Genomic DNA, 6,203 nt, shown 5'->3' with positions numbered 1-6,203 from the left:
TTGTCAAAGATCACACAGCAAGTACATGACAGAGCCAATAAGAGAACCCAGAAGGTTTGGTTTCAGAACTTGTGTTCAGTTATTTAACTGCTATTAACTACCATGGGTACTTTACCATATGACATATGATGTGTTTGTGGTTAATACTGCAATCAGTGGAGAGATACAATATGTTTTCAAGTAGAGGCATGGCACATTTGTTTTTTTTTTCATAGTTGACTATGCCACTAACATGGAAATTTGGACTTGAGTGAGGAATTTAGAAAGTATCACAGTAATTCAAACAATTCTCATGATTCTGGACACAAGGAGATGAAACAGTGAAGCTACATTTGTATGATAGTTCTATGGCAGAATCAATGATACTCAGAAATTACATATGAGAAATAAGGGAAATATAGGAATTGAATGTGATTGTAAGTTTTTTGATATGAATAATCAGGTGTGTGGTGAAATAGAAAAGAGAATGCAAAATTCTAGTAATATCAGAGGTCAATTATGAATAGGTTACAGTAGAATTTGTGTAGGACTTCAAGATAGGAATATATAGTGTGCAATTAGAAATAGGGGTAGGAGCTGGGAATTTGGAAAGCTTAAAATATATATTCCAATTTATCAGTATATAGGTAGCAGTTGAAACCATGGGCTCAGACACAGTTCTTCTATTAAGAACACATAGAAAGAGAACACAAGGCCAAGACAGGGCAAAATAAACCCCAGCATCTTTGACAATTAAGAAGAAGGTTGACTGAGGTTCACATGAAGGATACCAAGAAGGAACAGTCTGATACATAGCAGGTAGTTCAGAGAGGATTCCATGAGGAAGTAGGGAACAGTTATTCAAATCAATCTATGTGAGGAGCTCGAGTAGGCTATGGCTGAAATTACTGATGCTGGATTTCATTAAAGTGGGGCCTGTGGATGATTCAAATGAATTAAGGAACAATTGGAACTTGGAATTAAGGCTTTCATTTTTAGTTCTAAAGGAAAACAAGGAGTTGGATGGTAGCTCCAAGTTTAATTTTGTAGAAACCTCATTATTTTACTGTACTTTTTTGGACATAAGAACTGTTTTGTATTTTATAATCCATATAAAAGAGAAATCTAAATACTTTGGGGAGGAGGAAAATGGGATTATAGGCAGATTTTTGAATATCCTTTAGAATGGAATACTATTAGATTCTGTGTTTTTCTATGGCATTTTGAAGTGTTTTTCTAAACATAGGTGTCTCAGCTTTGTCACTTTCTGGTGCTGTGACATTACACAAATTTCCTCTCCCTCAGTTTTTCATCTATAAATAATAACTTTGAGAATAAAAGTTAACTTTCACTAAGCACTTACTTGGGCCAGACTCTAAAGAAATTCTCATGCATTATGTCACTTAAACTTCCTAATAAACTAAAGGAATAAGTATGACTACAGTGGATCCTAATTTATAAATGAGGAAACAGTAACTTATCCAAAGTTACACAGCTGATTAACAGAGGAACTGGGATTTGAAATTCTGAAGTCTACTCTTACTCCCTGCATTATGCCTTTTCTCCAACAGGAAGAATAATTTGATAAGGTATTGATCTAATATGGACTTTGCTGAGACTTAAACTTGATCAAGCATGTAAAATGTTTAGATTTGTGCCAATTATTTATTTCAAGTGGATATTTTCTGTCATTAATGGTATAGCTTCTGTTATGTGACTTCTTTTGAGTCCTGTTGATATTCACTAATTCTAACTTTTCCTACATCACTGAAATTGTATTGAAAAATCATACATTTAACAGAAGGTATAAGTTTTTTTCTGCCTTTGTTATATGAATGCAGTACATTTGTACATGTGCATATATATTTTGTTCCCCATATTTTCTACATGTTTAATGAGAATTCAGTTTTCCATCTGTTCACTGTCATATTGAACTTAAATTGAGGCAATTTGCCTGTGTACTGATTCCTTCACTATATCTTCATTTGACCTGAAAATCTATTATCAAAAGCTGTACAAATTGAATCATTATACTGACTTTAACAGCCTATTTTAGTTCAACTGCAATATCTCTACTGCCTCTGAAAGCAGTTGAATTGAAAAGAAATCATGCCTTCATACTTTATGAACATGTGGGTTTCCTGTCAAGCCAATGTATTATCAACTTACTTCAAAGAGTGAAACCAAACTACCAGAACAGATTCATTTCTGTCTAGAAGCCTCACTTCAGTAGTTTGGCTAGACTTCTGATTTCCAAAATGCTCCATCAGAATGACCTCCAATGGAGGTTATTCTCTCTCTTCCAGTGACTGACTGTTCAGTGACACTGACAGAAAAATAACTTTCAGTAGTTGAAATCTTAGATGCTGCAACAATGGGCATGTCCTTTGCCACTTTACAACTAAGAAGCTCAGTTGATACACCTAATGTTAATGTATGTGGCCATTATCTGATGCACTGACAAACTAATCAGTTTTTTTTTAATTGTTCATATCCCAGCTTTATCTTCTACTGTCTGTTGGACCTTTGGATAGAATCCTTAACACTCTAAGCCTTAGTTCTCTCTTCAACAAAATAGGGATAATAAATTGTGCCTTCATCGACTTGTTGTAAGAATTCTCTCGGTGAATCTTAACCCTTAACACTTGATGTATGCCATGTCCCCCTGCCTCTCCCCTCAAATCCTTAAAAGTTTCTACATGTCTCCTTGTTGTCTATTGTTTGAGATGACAGTTCTATCTTACGACTTGAAAGATCCTTAACTAGGAAAGAGGTTTATTTAGATGCACCCCTCTATCCCTTACTACAGGTCTTTGAGCTCCTCTTGTTTTGGAATCCAATTCCCTGGGTGCTTTGCAGTTTGTCGAAACACTTCCTGTGGGGTTGCTGATGTTTTCCACAAAATCTGTAAAAAGACCAACAGAAAACTGAACCATTCTATATAAAACAGAGAAATGCTCCATAGTACTATCTAAATTGTCAAGGAGAGTCTACCTAATAAAGGCAGTGCTCTCAAGACAGGTTAAAAAAAATCTCTCTGGATAAAAATGATACAAATTTGACCATTTATCTTAACTTCAAATTGACAGTGATTGCCCACCTGTTAACAGAGCATAACATAAAGTCTCAATTTGGGGGATATAAAACACTTAAGTCTTTAACTCAAGGACTCAAGTTTCCTCAGTCATGAGTCAGTTTTTAATTTTCTCCAGGTTGTATCAACCTTCAAATGATGATACAAAAAAGTACTCCTTCAAACATTGCCTGCTTCCAGTTTGTAGCAACTTCATTGATGTCTACTGTTTGCGTTGTCTAAGTAGTTGTAACAACAGAATTTGTTTTCATTAACATCTATTTTATCATCTTTACCCTCATAAGCAGTACACAAAATCCATCATATCTCTTTCTGGAGTTCAAGGTGAACTGTTAGGTCCTCAGAAGCTGAGGTCAATTTTTTAAATTTATTTCTGTTTCAGAGCTTTTTTTTTTTTTTAAATCAAGTTCATGGTGTTCCTTCTTTGTCCTTAAATACATAGAATTCCCATTTTGTGTGCAAAGATGAGATGAAAGCTCTACTTCTTTAGTTTTAAATGTTTTCTGCTGCAATAATCATCTGTTTGCTTCCTCAACCATAAATCTTTTCCCAAATTTTGTCTCCAAAATTATAAATGTCTTTGGTTGTATGTGCTGTTTTTACTCACAACACTTCTGATATCAAGTGTGTGGAGGTTTATTCCCACGCCAGCCAATTTTCCAACTCTCAGGAAACCAACTTTGTGTCCCAAAATTTCATTCAACTTTGGCATTAATTTCCATAGTTTTGCAGACCCTACAGGTTAGGGGCTCATTCCCACAAGAATGCCACCATTTGAGATGCCAGTCACAATCCTCAGCTTGTCACCTGTACTTGTGACCAATCTGCTTTTAAATCAGGGGTTCCACAACCCCTCCTCAGCTTTAATAATGTGCTAAAGTGGCTCATGGAAATCAGGAAAATGCTTTACTTACTATTACTGGTTTATTATGAAGGAGACAACTCAGGAACAACCAAGTGGAAAAGATACATAGACCAAGGATCTAAGTATAAGAACACAGACTAGCATAGAAACAACAAGGTCCCATGGGGAAAAGTTATGTGTCCTAATTTATATTGGGAGGAGAAAGATGCTGCTATTTCATAAACTCTCCTAACTCTGTTAGCTTGTTCTGCTCTTATGGATTGATTTGTTCTACATACTCCACTAATCTCCTTAGAGATGGAAAATATGCATGCTACTTTCCCCTGGTACCAAAATCAATCATAGTATTCTTTAACATTGGGTCTGGATTTGGCCTCAGAATTTTTCTCAACATGTTGCCCTATCCTGGACAACATTCACTAGCATGTTACTGAAGTTGGCAAATGGAATAAAATCCATATACTATCTGTGCCTACACTCTGTTCCCTGCTCTTGTGTTTATATTATATAGTGTAGGTGTGTGTGTGTGCACGTGCATTTCAATATTACATGTTTGATTCTGAACATATATTTTTCCTTTAACTGATCTCATGGTCTTGCCTCTTTCCTTTTTTCCTGTCTAAAAAGAGAACATACCTTATTTTAATAGGCATAATAGCAACTTAAGTAATCTCTTACCATTTGATATAACTGTTATTTGAATACATAAATACAAGCTCTACATGTTGTCATTCCTTTACATAAATTTTTTAAAGGTAAAAATAGAGTAAAATGTACTAGTTGTGTGCAGTTCTTTGAGTATTGGAAAATGCAGAGTCATATTCACTACTGCAATCCAGATTCAGAACAGTTCCATCTTCCCCTCCCACTCAAATTCCTTCATGTTGCATCATTGTGGTCAACTCTTCTCAGTTCTCCTAACTCTTAGAAACTGTTGATCTGTTTTCCATTCCTACAGTTTTACCTTTTCTAACATGCTATCAAAATGAATTATAAGATGTATAGCTTTTTGGTCTGAATTCTTTCACTTAGAAAAATGCATTGGGAAATCTTCAGTACTGTTAAGTGTATTCACTCCTTTTGGTTGCTAAGTAATATTCCATTGTATGGATTTATATTTAATCACTTCTTGAAAAACATTTGTATTGTTTCCAATTTTTGGTGATTATGAATTATTCTATAAATATTAAAATAGGGTTTTTGTGTTAAGTCTTTGTCTTGGACAGAGGAGTAGGGTTTCTCAGTAATAAGTGAAGGTTTAACTTCATTAGAAACTGCCATATTATCTTCTGAAGTGGCTGTAGCATTTGGCATTCCCACTGTGTTACACAGAAGTTCCCACTGTTCCACATATTCACCAACACTTGATACTTCACTTAAAATCTTTTTATAAATAAAAATCTCTCAGTTAATAGAGATAATATTAATTGAAATTTGATATGAATGAAATATATAGTGTTTTAGGATAGCAAGTAGTGAATTAATAATTATGAAATTGTGAAGAATTTTGCTTCTGCCATCTGAGTCTTATTTACATGATCTTAATTTATATCTTGACATATCAACTTGATGATAGCACTGTGGTCAAATAATATACTTTGTAATTTTAAATAGCCTTTTAAAAATGACTAATCACACTGATGACCTTTTAATGTGTTTGCTATCCGTATGCCTTCTTTGGGTTAAGTGTCTGTTCAGATCTCTGACCCAATTCTTAATTGGATCACTTATTTACTTATTCTTGATCACTTAACCTTTTAGCATAATCTTGATTTCTCTGGATCAGTCACACTTAAGGCCATGCTGTATGACTCTTTATGCCTCATTTTAGGCTACTGTTGAGCAGATAGGTTGACTTAACCATTACTGAAGAGATGATTGTACTGAAACAGCCACCATCCATTTATTATTAGTAACTGTAGAATTCTTAAAAGGTGGTATCTAAAAAAAGGGTTCAATTGTATCTTAATGAAGCAAACTCAACTAACTAGAACTTCAGGCAATTGCTTTAACTATTTTAAAGATGCTTGAGAAGTCAACAAAAATATTGGAAATTGTATTTATGTATACACATATTTAGGCACATTTAAACATGTAAACTCCTCAGGCCCTCACTTAGAAATAATTTACTTCTTATTTTACAAGTAATTCTAGCAATTTTTGTTTTCAGTTCTTAAATCATAGAGAAGAAATTTGAATTGAGGTAGAGAGTGCTAAAGGCTGATTTAATGCTTGTTACAAGGGAAGATTACCAATAATCTTTTA

This window comes from Camelus ferus, chromosome 4 (assembly GCF_009834535.1).
Source record: "Camelus ferus isolate YT-003-E chromosome 4, BCGSAC_Cfer_1.0, whole genome shotgun sequence".
In the NCBI taxonomy this organism is placed as follows: domain Eukaryota; kingdom Metazoa; phylum Chordata; class Mammalia; order Artiodactyla; family Camelidae; genus Camelus; species Camelus ferus.
Note: the sequence above shows the minus strand (reverse complement) of the source record.